Source organism: Macrotis lagotis, chromosome X (genome assembly GCF_037893015.1).
Source record: "Macrotis lagotis isolate mMagLag1 chromosome X, bilby.v1.9.chrom.fasta, whole genome shotgun sequence".
NCBI classification, from domain to species: Eukaryota; Metazoa; Chordata; class Mammalia; order Peramelemorphia; family Peramelidae; genus Macrotis; species Macrotis lagotis.
Window position 1 is genome coordinate 140566919 of NC_133666.1, and position 14975 is coordinate 140581893.

The 14975-nt window shown below is 36.1% G+C and overlaps 1 protein-coding gene and 1 pseudogene across 1 annotated transcript in view; both read left to right on the forward strand.

Moving 5' to 3' along the window:
• Positions 1-14975, forward strand: part of FOXK1 (forkhead box K1) — a 108887-nt gene that overhangs the window by 17814 nt on the left and 76098 nt on the right.
• LOC141497370 (clathrin light chain A pseudogene) overlaps positions 1-14975 on the forward strand; it is a 51479-nt pseudogene that overhangs the window by 17187 nt on the left and 19317 nt on the right.

The window sequence follows — 14975 nt, forward strand, 5'->3', positions numbered from 1 at the left end:
TCTTTACTTTGTTTCCATGTTGTACCTTGATCCAAATTGGGTGTGATGGGAGAGAAATCATATCCTTAAGGAAGAGACAAAAAGTCTAAGAGGTAACAAGATCAGACAATAAGATATCTGTTTTTTTCTAAATTAAAGGGAATAGTCCTTGAACTTTGTTCAAACTCCACAGCTCCTTATCTGGATACAGATGGAACTCTCCTTTGCAGACAGCCCAAAATTGCTCCTGATTGTTGCACTGATGGAATGAGTGAGTCCTTCAAGGTTGATCATCACCCCCATGTTGCTTTTAGGGTGTACAGTGTTTTTCTGGTTCTGTTCATCTCATTCAGCATCAGTTCATGCAAATCCCTCCAGGCTTCCCTGAAATCCCATCCCTCCTGGTTTCTAATAGAACAATAGTGTTCCATGACATACATATACCACAGTTTGCTAAGCCATTCCCCAATTGAAGGACATTTACTTGATTTCCAATTCTTTGCCACCACAAACAGGGCTGCTATAAATATTTTTGTACAAGTAATGTTTTTACCTTTTTTCATCATCTCTTCAGGGTATAGACCCAGTGTGGTATTGCTGGATCAAAGGGTATGCACATTTTTGTTGCCCTTTGGGCATAGTTCCAAATAGCTCTCCAGAAGGGTTGGATGAGTTCACAGCTCCACCAACAGTGTAATAGTGTCCCCAATTTCCCACATCCCTTCCAACAATGATCATTATCCTTCCTGGTCATACTGGCCAATCTGAGAGGTGTGAGGTGGTACCTCAATGAAGCTTTAATTTGCATTTCTCTAATAATTAATGATTTAGAGCATTTTTTCATATGGCTATGGATTGCTTTGATCTCCTCATCTGTAAATTGCCTTTGCATATCCTTTGACCATTTGTCAATTGGGGAATGGCTTTTTGTTTTAAAAATATGACTCAGTTCTCTGTATATTTTAGAAATGAGTCCTTTGTCAGAATCATTAATTGTAAAGATTGTTTCCCAATTTACTACTTTTCTTTTGATCTTGATTACATTGGTTTTATCTGTGCAAAAGCTTTTTAATTTAATGTAATCGAAATCATCTAATTGGTTTTTAGTGATGTTCTCCAACTCTTCCTTAGTCATAAACTGTTCCCCTTTCCATAGATCTGACAGGTAGACTAATCCTTGATCTTCTAATTTGCTTATAGTATTGTTTTTTTATATCTAAGTCCTGTAACCATTTGGATCTTATCTTGGTAAAGGGTGTTAGGTGTTGGTCTAATTTAAGTTTCTTCCATACTAACTTCCAATTATCCCAGCAGTTTTTATCAAAGAGGGAGTTTTTATCCCAATGGCCAGACTCTTTGGGTTTATCAAACAGCAGATTATTATAATCATCTCCTGCTTTTACACCTAGTCTATTCCATTGGTCCACCACTCTGTTTCTTAGCCAATACCAAACAGTTTTGATGACTGATGCTTTATAATATAATTTTAGATCAGGTAGGGCTAATCCACCTTCTTTTGCACTTTTTTTCATTAAGCTCCTGACAATTCTTGACTTTTTATTTCTCCATATGAATTTACTTACAATTTTTTATAACTCATTAAAGTAATTTTTTGGAATTTTGATTGGTAGGGCACTAAACAGATAGTTTAGTTTTGGTAGAACTATCATTTTTATTATATTAGTTCTACCTATCCATGAGCAGTTGATATTTGCCCCGTTGTTTAATTTGTGTGAGAAGTGTTTTATAATTGTTTTCAAAAAGATTCTGAGTCTGTCTTGGCAAGTAGATTCCCAAGTATTTTATATTGTCTGAGGTTACTTTGAATGGGATTTCTCTTTCTAGTTCTTCCTGCTGTATCTTGCTAGACCTATAGAAAAGTTGAGGATTTGTGAGGATTTATTTTGTAACCTGCAGCTTTGCTAAAATAGCTAATTCAAACCTACCATTCTTAAAGGAATTTAGTATCCATCACACCTTTGCACAGGTTAGAGGTCCACCAGTGTTGTACATTGCACAGATTCTTAGACTTTTTCAATATATGGATCAATTAAAACTTAGTCTTTAAAAATACTACTTATTCTATGAGATGTCACTCTGGTAGGGAGAAGAGGAGAGATAACTATGGTAATATAAAAAATAAAGATATCAATAAAAATTTATTTTAAAAAGCTTTTTTAAAGAAAAGAATGGGTGTGTGAGGGGATGGGGTGGACAGGTGACAAAAATGCTAAGACCAGGGTCCTAGTTCAATATTTTGAAAGAAAATTTTGAGAGAAGAAAGCTCATTTATTTATGGGTTGGAGGGGAAAGACACAAATCTCGAAGTTTAGAAGAAAATAATTTTTTTAGCTATTTCTTTTTATAAACATCTTCCCCTCTTATTACCTATTTCCTAAATGAAACAGTGATGAAAAAGAAAACTTTCATAATTAATATGCATAGTCCTGCAAAAAAAAATTACCAAGTTGAACATGTCCAAAATTGTACTATGGATTTGTACTTTATCATTGCATTGATCACAATTCTTTTTTTTTTTTTTTTTTTTTTAGGTTTTTACAAGGCAAATGGGGTTAAGTGGCTTGCCCAAGGCCACAAGGCAACACAGCTAGGTAATTATTAAGTGTCTGAGGTCGGATTTGAACTCAGGTACTCCTTACTCCAGGGCTGGTGCTCTATCCACCTAGCTTCCCCTCATTGATCACCATTCTAAAGTCTTTAAAATTGTTTTGGAAGAAAAGAATTTCAGTAGAGTATAGAACAGACTTTCCCCTTGCTAAACTCTCAGATAGGCTTCTCCAGTTCTAGTATATCTTTTTTAAAAAATTTTCCAAGGCTATAGGGCTAAGTGAATTGCTTAAAGTCACACAGCTAAATAAGTCTTAAGTGTTTGAGGCCTGATTTGACTTCAGGTCCTCCTGACTCCAGGACTGGAGTTCTATCCACTCCATCACCTACCTGCCCCCCCCCCCCATTTTGGAGTTCTAGTGTATCTTGAGTACCTTAACCATTTATAGTTTTATGAAGAATTAATGTTAAGAAAAAGTAGATGGGCTGTTTAACCCTCTGTTTTATGTACCTTGCAAAATAGTGACTTTATTGAAGTCAAATATGACTTCCATTGAATATCTGTTGACTCCTGAAAAACTAGACACTTTGAACTGCTGAATAAGAGAGAATTAAAGTAGCATAAAAATCATAAAATTTAGGGCTAGAAGGGACCTTGGAGGCTAGCTACCTCTTCATTTTATGTAAAAAAGAAATTTGAGTCAGAGTGTTCTTCAAGGTCAAGATAGTAGAATTGGAATTTGAATCCAGGGCTTTTGACTCCAGAATGTAACTAACACTTTGCCATGTTGTAAAATTAATTGATTCTTAAATTGACTTTCTAGATCTTGGTATACTTTTGGTGATTCCTTTATTGAATCTTTCTGAATCTGTTATTTTTAAAAGCGGGTTGTTCTATTTGTTCATAAATTCATTAATGATCTTTGCTTATGTTACTACAGTGCTGCAAGGAAAAAATAAGAGATATTGTATTAGAGTCTAGGTACTATGCTAAGCAATGGAGATACTAAGAAAGACAAAAACAGCTTTTGGTCCTCAAGGAGGGTGATAGTAATGGAGGAGCTTTGTAATGGTAGTACGAACCTAGAAGTCCAATTTTTTGTTAGGTTGGAAACGGATCCCTTTCCAAATGTATATCAAAGATCTAGTTCTAAAAAGATTTGACTTGATAATTTTGCATTTCTGTGTTCTCTAGCTTGTGATATTGTATTTTATAGTGAGAAAAGCTTAATTTTGTAATTTAATTACTGCATATAGTTTTAATTAGAGCATAGTTTTTTCTCTTCCCTATCAGAAATACAATTGAAGAAGGTTTCTGCAGTATATGTTATCTGCAAGTTATGATTTGATTTTAGTTTTATTTTTGCTTCATTATAATGTTCTGGAAAAAAAGCATTAAAAAATTTTAAGAGAATATGGAATCATCCAATCTTGGGCTGGGCATTTTTGAGAGTTCTAAAACTTTTCAGACATATCACAGACTTATAAAATAGATCTTAATCATTCATATACCTTCTAAGGTGCTTTCTATGAAGAACATCCAACTTAATTTTATGTATATCTTTCATTTTAATATGTCTCATCATGTGGTGGTATGTTGGAATGAGGTAAACAGAAAAAAAAGTTTTTGAATAATCCCTGAAAGACTTTTAGACTTTTTTGTGATTCTATTTTGGTTCTGATAGATCTGGTATATTTTAAATAAATTTTTGTCATTCCTAACTATTTGAATGACCTTAGGTATAGTACCATTTGCTTCTTATATTAGTTAAAATAATATGACTTTCTTGAACCATGTTGAAAGGTTTGTTAATAGAGTTTTCCCTTTTTGAATGTACCAGTAGACATATGTTGTCTGTTATGGTGTAGTGTAATAAGATTTATGAAAATTGATTTCTAAGTGGCATATATTTAAGTGTTTTTATAACATAATTCTAACAATCCATGTTGTTACTTACATTAAAGTTTGGTAGTATTAAGAGTTTTATAGACATGAAAGTGTCATCACATCTTTGTGATGAGCTTATATAATTCTATTTTACAAATAGGTCAACTGAGGATAGAGGTTAAGATGACTAAGCTATCAGATTTAGGACTTCACAGCGGTGACTTTATAGGCACATAGAAGACCTATAATTTCTTTGGTATTTGGACTCTGTTCCTAATATTAGAGAGGTTATTGTTTTTGTGGGGGGTTTTTTAGTGTTAAGCTTCGGGCCAGTTTTTATATTCTCCTTTCACCCTCGTCAAGGGTCTTCTTAATTCCTCTTTACTTACGGCCATCAAAGTGTTATCTGCATATCTGAGATTGTGGCTGTTAATACTGACAACCTGAATTCCATCTTCTGATTCATGACCCGGCATATCATTTGATTCTGCATAAAAGTTAAATAAATAAGATGACAGTATACAACTTGGTCATACTCCTTTCCTAATCTGAAACCAATCAATTGTTCTATATGTGGTTCTAAATGTTGCTTTTTGGTGCCCCACATTGAGGTTCCTTAAGAGACAAGTAAAATGATCTAGTACTCCTGTCTCTTTGAGGATTTGCCATATTTTGTTGTGATCCACACAAAGGGTTTTGGGTTTTTTTTGTAGTTCAATGAAGCAGAAGGAGATGTTTTTCTGGAACTCTCTTGCTTTATCCACAACCCAGCAAATTTTGGTACTTTGGTCTCTAGTTCCTCTGCCTCATTGAAAACCAGCCTGCTCTCCTGGTAATTTTCAGTTCACATATTGCTAAAACCTAGCTTGCAGAATTTCAAGCATAACCTTTCTGGCATGTGAAATGAGATTGGTAATTTGAACATTTTGTTGGCATTGCCCTTCTTTAGGTTTGGGGCATAAACTGATATTTTTCAATCCAATGGACACTGTTGTGTTTTCCCAATTTGCTGACATATTAAGTGTAATACTGCATCATCTTTTAGGATTTAAAATAGCTAGCTGGAATTCCATCACCTTATTGAAAGCATTGCTTCCTGAGGTCCACTTGACTTTATCTTCCAGGATCTCTGCCTCTAGATTAGTAATCATACCATTATGCTTGTGGATGATGTTTATAGTTTTCTTGTACAGATTTTTTTGTGTATTCTTGCCACTTCTGCTTATCTCTTCTGCTTCCATTAATTGCTACCATTTTGCTATTAATTGCTATCTTAATGACTCTTAATTTTCTTGAAGAGATCTCTTGTCTTTCCCATTCTATTGTTTTTTTCTATTTCTATCAAAATCTTTTTATTTCTCTTTGTTATTTTCTGAATTTTGAGTTCAGTTTAATTTAAAAAAAAAAGCAACCTAAGATCTTGGCAACCGGTCCCATTACTTCTGACAAATAGAGGCAGAAGAAATTAAAGCAGTATCAGATTTTATATTCTTGGGCTCAAAGATCACTGCAGATGGCAACTCTAGCCATGATTAAAAATGCTTGCTCTTTGGATGGAAAACTATAGAAACTATGAATAGCATACTAAAAAGCCGAGACAATACCCTACAGACAAAGGTCTAAAACTGCTTTTTCTGGAAGCAGTGTATAGCTATCAGGATTGGACTATAATGAAAGCTGAATGCTACAGAATCAACACTTTTGAGTTGTGATCCTGGAGAAGACTTTTGAGAGTCCCTTAGATAGCAAAAAGAAATTAATTCAGGCTACTCAGTGAAAAGTCAAATTCTAAAGTTGAAACTTAAATACTTGGCTCCATAATGAGAAGAAGGAATTCATTGAGAAAAAACTGTGATGTTGGGAAAATTTGAAGGCAAAAGAAAAAGGGGATGGTCAAGGATGAAATGGAAAGATGAACAAACTTAAAGAGATAGTGGAAGATATAAGGGCCTAGTATACTAGGAAAGGTCAGACATCACTAAACACCTGAACAACAACATAGTTTTAGAGAGTTGCCTCAGATTCTGAGAGGATAAATGACTTGCCCATGCCTTCTGTTATTAATAGAACTTGAATGGGTTTTGCTGACTCCCAAGTAACTTTATCCACCAAGTAACCTTACCTTTATAGCTCTTGATAGAATGTAATAATTTTTTTTGCAACAGTTCACAAATGTGGACATGATATGAAATATGGATATGTGTGTAATGAATTGGTTACAAATTTATTGTCCCTACTATCTCAGGATTCTTTTCCTTCCAGCTCATCTGTCCAACAAATTTGCTCAACTTTTTTTTTTTAAACAATGTATTTGGAACAGGAAGACCAAATGATAAGTAATGGTAATAACCAATCTTGGTCCTAGGGAAGATATTAAGAAGCACCTCTTTACTCTCTGTAGAGAGAGGGGAGACTGGGCACAGAATACTATTCATTATAAGGGACAATCATTTTCTCATTTTTATTTGCTTTACTGTTTCTGTTTATTCTCTAAGAAAGTTCATTTGTGGATAGATCTAGATTTTACTAGAAAAATTTTTTTAAAAAGCATAAATGAAACTTGTTTTAAAACATAACAAATCTCTCTGCTTTTGCCATGTCATGGCAAACTAAAATAAACTTTGGTTTCTCAAAGCTTATAGACAAAATCCAAATTCCTTAGCCTGGTAAGCAAAGCTCTATAATCTGGGATCAACCTTTATCTTTTATTACTACCTTTGTCAAATCTGCTTCAGTTTGATTTGGTCTAGTCACAATTCTAGGAAAATACTTTAAGTATGAACTGCCTTTCTGAGTTTGTTCACATCTCTTTTTGAAAACTACACCATTCTTCCTGCCTCCTTTCCACCCCTCCATTCCTTTCCATTGACTCAAATCTGAATTCCATGAAATGTGTTTTGCCTGACATCATCCACCAGTCTCATTTAGATAAGAGTGATGATATATATTTTTTGTTTATAAAAGAAAGATTTTATTTATTTTGAGTTTTACAATTTCTCCCTAATCTCCTCTCACCCCCTCACAGAAGGCAATTTGCCAGTTTATACATTGTTTACATGGTATACATTGATCTAAGTTGAATGTGATGAGAGAGAAATCATATCCTTAAGGAAGAAAAATTAAGTATAAGAGATAGCAAAATTAGATAATAAGATAACGGGTTTTTTTTTTTTAAATTAAAGTCTTTGGTCTTTGTTCAAACTCCACAATTCTTTCTCTGGATACAGATGGTATTCTCCATCACAGATACCCCCAAAATTGTGTCTGATTGTTGCACAGATGGAATGAGCAAGTTGATTAAGGTTACTCATCAACCCCATGTTGCTGTTAAGATGTACAATGTTCTTTGGGTTCTGCTCATCTCGCTCAGCATCAGTTCATGCAAATCCTTCCAGGCTTCCCTGAATTCCTATCCTTCCTAGTTTCTAATAGAACAATAGTTTTCCATCACATAAATATACCACATTTTTATTAAGCCATTACCCAATTGTGTACATTAACTCTATTTCCAATTCTTTGCCACCACAAACAGGGCTGCTATGAATATTTTTGTACAAGTAATTTTTTAAGAGTGATAATATTTATAACAACAGTAAATTTGCATGCATAAATATGGCCCTCTTAGAGTATACCACACTTAGTGATTTTCCTTTTAAGTGGAAATCTTATGGACTTATGAAAATTATATCATAAGATATTATTTCTCTTAATGATACTGATAGCCCACTGTAAAGAAGAAATTGCCAAATTACTACTCCTTCCATAATGGAAGACCTCTTAAGTATTGGCAGGTAGAAAGATAGATTGCTAATATCTAACAAATACAAAACCATGTATGTTAGAGCTGAATTTGGATTCCTCTGCTCACACACAGTTTATATTCTATCTTCTTTGGGGAAGAAAAGTATTCAAAATGTTTAGCTAGGGGGTGGCTAGGTGGTGTAGTGGATAAAGCACCGGCCCTGGAGTCAGGAGTATCTGGGTTCAAATACCTTCTCAGACACTTAATAATTACCTAGCTGTGTGGCCTTGGGCAAGCCACTTAACTCCATTTGCCTTGCAAAAACCTAAAAAAAAAAAATGTTTAGCTAGGAAACTTCTGTCTATTGTTCAGGTCATAGACCTCTTGTTTCTTACTCCCCAAAACCATATATTCTATTGAATTTTACAATTTTCCCCCAATCTCGCTTCCCTCCCCCCACCTCCACAGAAGGCAGTCTGATAGTCTTCACATTATTTCCATGCTATACATTGAACAAAATTTAATGTGCTGAGAGAAAAAACATATACTAAAGGAAAAAATAAAATATAAGAGAGAGCAAAATTACATAAGATAACTTTTTTTTAATTAAAGGTAATAGTCTTTGGTCTTTGTTTAAATTCCACAATTGGATACAGATGTTATTCTCCATCACAGATACCCTAAAATTGTCCCTGATTGTTACACTGATCAAATAAATAAGTGCATTAAGATCAATCCAAAAACCATTCTAACAGTTTTTTTGCCATCTTCCTCTTTTCCCATCTTTGAGTTAAAGCCACTGAATATCAAAGTATATGTTGATTGAATTTGAAGAATCTTACTAAGTTTTTCTTAGAATTTCTCCGTCTTTTCATCCTCTGCCACAGATATTGGTTTGTAAGTTGCAGTTATTTTCACTTTATACTTTTTACAGCTACTTTGGAGCACTGAACTATAAGATGATGAAGACTCCCATGAAATATTTCTTGTTGCCTTTAAACATTTGATAAAAACCAACTTCATCTACTCCTGGGGAAAGTATCTGTAGGATCTTCTTTCCATTAACTATTAATTTCCCTCTGCCTTCAGGTTTCATTTTGGTGAATATTAAAATTGAAATTATTCAATTCATTCTTAATATTTGAAGTATCAGTTGCTAAGTTAATGCATATAGATGTAAGTATGATTCTTAACATCCTCTGCCCTCTTTTCTGTCACTCTGCCACCATCACTGCAGAAATACAAAGAGGTTGCACTGGTCTGGAGGACATTTTACATTTTTCTTTGTTTCATAGGATGCTGAGGTTGAATTTATCACAAAGGTCTCAGGCTATTAATGATTGAATCTTCTCATATTTAGGTAGGTCGATTCTCAGAAAAACAGACCATACCAGAAGTCTTTCCAGCATGATAAGAGTTTTTGCTCCACTGATGTTGCCTTTGAAAGCCCATTATTGACTCAATGCCACTAGGAGGCATTAGAATAAAAATGAAATTGATTATGTCTTAAGAGATAGGAAATGGGGCAGCTAGGTGGCACAGTGGATAGAGCACCGGCCCTGGAGTCAGGAGTACCTGAATTCAAATCTGGCCTCAGACACTTTATAATTACCTAGCTGTGTGGCCTTGGGCAAGCCACTTAACCCCATTCCCTTGCAAAAACGAGAGAGAGAGAGAGAGAGAGAGAGAGAGAGAGAGAGAGAGAACAATTACTAATGTCAGAGTCACGTGATTTGACATGAGAGCAAAGATAAAAATAATGCATAAATAGAATGAATAAAAATGAGAAAGAAATTTGGGGTGCAGTTAAAAATAATACCAACGTGAATACACCCTAGACTTGTAGTCAGAGAAACCTGAGTTTGAATCCTACCTCAGACAACTCCTGTCTATGATCCTAAGCAAATAATTTAACTTCAGGTTCTGCATTTTTATAATGGAGAGAATTATGTATTTTTCTGCAAATGAGGTAATGTTAAGTACTTTGTCAGCCTTAGTACTATATTAGTTAACTTTTATTCTATAAACAAATTGTTGGTAATCAAAAATGGTGGAATATGGTTGAAATAAAGGACATTTAACTGACTGAAATCATTTGCCATATTAAGGAGTCCAAAAGAGCCTATGCAATCCTATGTACAGGAAACACTTCAGTTTTTTGCTTAGCAGAGAGCTTTGGCAACAAAGGAGAACAGGGTCAGAATATAACATTTGTTTATAAAATTTTATGGAGAAAGATGTTAAAGGGGAAAAAAAAGACTATTGAAATAGGGAGAAGCAGTGGAAGGTAAAATCAATTGAAATAAAGTTTGGACAAGAGATCAAAGTAAGCAAAGTTTTCCCAATGGTTTTTAAAAATAGAATCACAAAGGCAGCTAGGTGGTGCAGTGGATAAAGCACCAGCCCTGGAGTCAGGAGGGCCTGAGTTCAAATCGACCTCAGACAATAATTGACCAAGTGACCTTGGGCAAGTCACTTAACCCCATTGCCTTAAATAAATAAAAATTAAAAAGATAGAATCACAAGAAGGACAACAACCAGAAGAATGGGGAAAAAATCTGCCAAGATTTTAAAAAAAAAACTCTTTTCACCATCAGGAACAATAGAACCACCACAATTGAACTCTAATATCACATTCCCTTATGTTCTTATAAAGAAGTTAGAAATGGCCCTGAAGATAAAAAGGCTAGGAAGAACAATTGAATTAGACCAAGTGTACACAGAAGAGATCTGTGTTGAAAGTAAAACAGGTGGGAGAATATTGAGGGACTGATTTCTTAAGGTATCTGAAGAAAGAAGAGATAGCAAAATTATGTGGGAGTGGGGGGAAGCTAAGACCTTGTTAATAAGAATTGATGAGAGAATTTTCATAACTCTTGAACATACTTCTTTGCTCATATATATAAAATTTTTATGAAAATGATCAGACATAGTTTGAGATCATCCTTGATGAGGCTACCAGAAGGAATAGTTACTGGTTTAACAACCAATAATTTACAGAAGAAGACATCTTAACCAGTATGTAATTGCCTAAAAGATGCAAAGAGGACAAGCTCTCACTGTGTTTATTGTTTAATTAAAAAACTCACTACCACTGCTGTAGTAGCCTCTGACCTCCATCCCTGACTGCCTTTCCTACCCCAGTCCTGCCCCCTGCCTGCCCACCTATACCAGCTCTTTGCACCATGGCTGAAGTAGACCCATATGGTGTCACTGCCCCAGCCCCTGTCCTAGGTATTTAAGCAGTGGGTAATGGGGTGGTGAACAGTGGCAGCAGTGAGGAAGATCTGGCCATGGCCTTCCTAATCCAGCAGGATAGTGAGATCTCGGGCATCAAGAACAAGGGCTTTCAGCATCCTTGATAGCAGCAGTGTCCCCTCCTTCCTTCAAGGGATGCTATTGATGGAGTGATGAATGGAGATTATTACCAGGTGAGTAATGATCCCACTGATTTTTATGTCGTTATTTCACAAGTGGATCAATCTCATTCAGAACCAGAGAGTATCCATAAATGGAGAGAAGAACAAAGGAAACATCTAAAAGTCCGTGATGCTGATTCTCAGAAACAGGAAGCAGAATGGGAAGAAAAAGTAATAAAAGAATTGGAAGAGTGCTATGCAAGGCAAGATGAATAGCTACAAAAAACAAAAGTAAATAACAGGGCAGTTGAAGAAACTTTTTAAAAATGATGTTGAAGAGACTTCTTCTGGCACTGAGAGGGACTGTGTGACTTTAATCCCAAGATTAGGAAGCAGATCAAGGATATATGCTGAATGTACTCAGTTCTCATCTTCCTCAAGCTGGGAGGATCTCCTCAGAAGGTTTCTGTCTTGCTTACATATCAAAATTATGCATAATTTCTTGAAAGCCTTATTTGTCTAACCTAGACATTATTATATGAAAATAGCAACATGGAAGCAAGAGTGTTAGCTGTCATGGAGAAGTTCCTGATGGGTTTAAGTAAAAGAAGAATACCCTATAGTTGTTAATTCCTCTGAAATATGCTCCTGTTTGAGATGATATTGTATTGATTGCATCATGTCCTGGAATTTGCAGAACTTGCAGGATAGATGAATGAATGAATGCAAAAGCATTTATTAGGTGCTTACTATGTATTCAAAGCACTCTTGATAGGGAGACAGTACTTATGGAAGGACTGGTAGACCTTAGAGTACATTGATTGGGAAGATGCCAAGATCCTAGAGTTGTCATGGTGCTTTAGCAACTCAGATGGAAATATTCCGAAGGTCTAGAGGATGTATTGGCAAGGTAGATTTTAAGATCTGGTTCTTTATCTTATCAGAGGGGTTGTAGTTGGTGATTTCTGGGGTAACTTACATCTCTAGTTCAGTGATTCTAAGGTTTGACAGTTAACAAAAGGCAATTGATTTATTTAACTATAGGAAGGGGAACATGTTTAACAAGAATATTTATTTAGCAAGGATACCATGTTAATTCAGTTGAATGCCGGTGTCCTGCCTCTGTATTTCCTATGGTTCTCTACTGGTCAAATTTTTAGGACCACTCAGAACTCCTCAAAACTTTTTGTTTGTTTGTTTTGGTACTTGGGGGACCTGGAAGCCTTGTCAGCAACCTAAGCCTTAATTCTCTGAGCCAGTTAAATCTTTTTTTTTTAATTTATTTTTTTATTCTCATTTTGTACAAATGTTTTTCTTTACATTAATAAAATATACTTGTTTACAAGTAAACAAAATACCCCTCCCCCCATGAATATAGATAGACTTGCTTGGGCAAAAAAGTAAAGGGGGGAGAAAAAAATTAAAATTAAAAAAAAATAATAGTAATAATTGTAGGTATGGCCAGGTGGTGCAATGGACGAAGCACCAGCCCTGGAGCCACGAGCACCCGAGTCCATATCCAGCCTCGTAAACCCAATAATCACCCAGCCATGTAACATGCAAGCCACCCGATCCCCACTGCCCTGAAAAAACCAAAAAGAAAAAAAAAGACCCAAAATAAAATAAAATAGTAATAATAGTAGGGGTGGCTGGGTGGCAGACAAGAGCATTGGCCCTTGAGCCAGGAGCACCCGGCTCCGAATCCGGCCCCAGACACCCAATGATCACCCTGCTATGTGGCCCCAGGAAGGCTACCCAGCCCCACTTGCCCTGCACCCTCCCCCAAATAATAATGATAACAAAATATGTGTTTCAGTCTTTGTTCCAACACCATCAACTCTGTCGTGAGTGGATCACATTCTTTATGATAAGTCCATCACAAAAGTTACTTCCATATTTTTCCAACGTTGCCATTGCTGATCTCAACTCCCTCCTTTCTTACTTCTCCACTACCATGTACTATATTTTCTCTCTCCTTTCACTCTGACTCTGCTGTAGGGTCGCTGAGTGGCCCCTGGTCCTAGGGCCAAGAAGCCCTGAGCCCCCATACCACCCCTTAGGCCCAGAATCCACCTGGCCCTATGGTCCTGGGCAGGCCATCCAATCCCAGCCCCTTGCAAGAAGTAAAAAAGAAAATGTGTTATATCTGACCACTGTCCCACCATGGTCCATCCTTTCCTCCTTTATTCACATCCCCACCCCTTCCCCCTGCTCCCCCCTCCTTCTTACTCCAGTTGTCTATACCCCATTGAGTATATTTGCTGTTTCCTCTCCTAGCCATCTCTGATGAGAGCAAAGGTTCCCTCATTGCCCCTTGCCTCCCCCCTTCCATATCATTGCAATAGCTCATTGTAATAAAAAAAATCTTATGTGAAATAGCTTGGACTATTCCCCCTCTCCTTTTTCTTTCTCCCATTCCATTTCCCTTTTCTTATTGACTCCATTTTTACACCATATTTTATCTTCGACTTCAGCTTTCTCCTGTGCTTCAACTATAAAAGCTCCCTCTACCTGCTCTATTAACTGAGATGGTTCATATCGATATTATCAGTATCATTTTTCTATACATGCAGTTCATCCTCATTAAGTCCCTCATATTTCCCCCCTCTCCTCCAACCTCCATGCTTCACCTGAGTCCTGTATCTGAAGATCAAACCTTCTGTTCAGCTCTGGCCATTCCCAAAGGAACCTTTGCAATTCCCCTGGTTCATTGAAAGTCCATCTTTTTCCCTGGAAGAGGACATTCAGCCTTGCTGGGTAGTTCATTCTTGGCTGCATTCTAAGCTCTTTTGCCTTCCGGTATATTGTATTCCAAGCCCTATGAGTTTCTGATGTAGCTGCTGCTAAGTCCTGTGTGATCCTGACTGCAGCTCCACGATACTTGAACTGTGTCCTTCTGGCTGCTTGTAATATTTTCTCTTTGACTTGGGAGTTCTGGAACTTGGCTATAATATTCCTGGGGGTTGGTTTTTTGGGATCTCTTTCTCTGGGGGATCGGTGGACTCTCTCCATTTCTATTTTGCCCTCTGCTTCTAGAATATCAGGGCAATTTTCCTGTAGTAATTCTTTGAAAATGATGTCAAGGCTCTTTTCCTGATCATGACTTTCAGGTATTCTAATAATTTTCAAATTATCTTTCCTAAGTCTGTTTTCTATATCAGTTGTTTTTTCAATGAGATATTTCACATTTTCTTCTAAATTTTCATTTTTTTTTGTTTTGAAGTATTGAATCCTGATTTCTGGTAAATTCATCAATCTCCCTGAATTCTATTCTTTGTCTGAAGGATTTGTTCTCCTCAGAGAGTTTTCTTATCTCTTTTTCCAGCTGGCTAATTTTGCTTTTTAAAGCATTCTTCTCCTCAATAACTTTTTGAACTGTTTTATCCATTTGACCTAAGCTGTTTTTTAGCATGCTGTTTTCTTCAGCATTTTTTTGGAT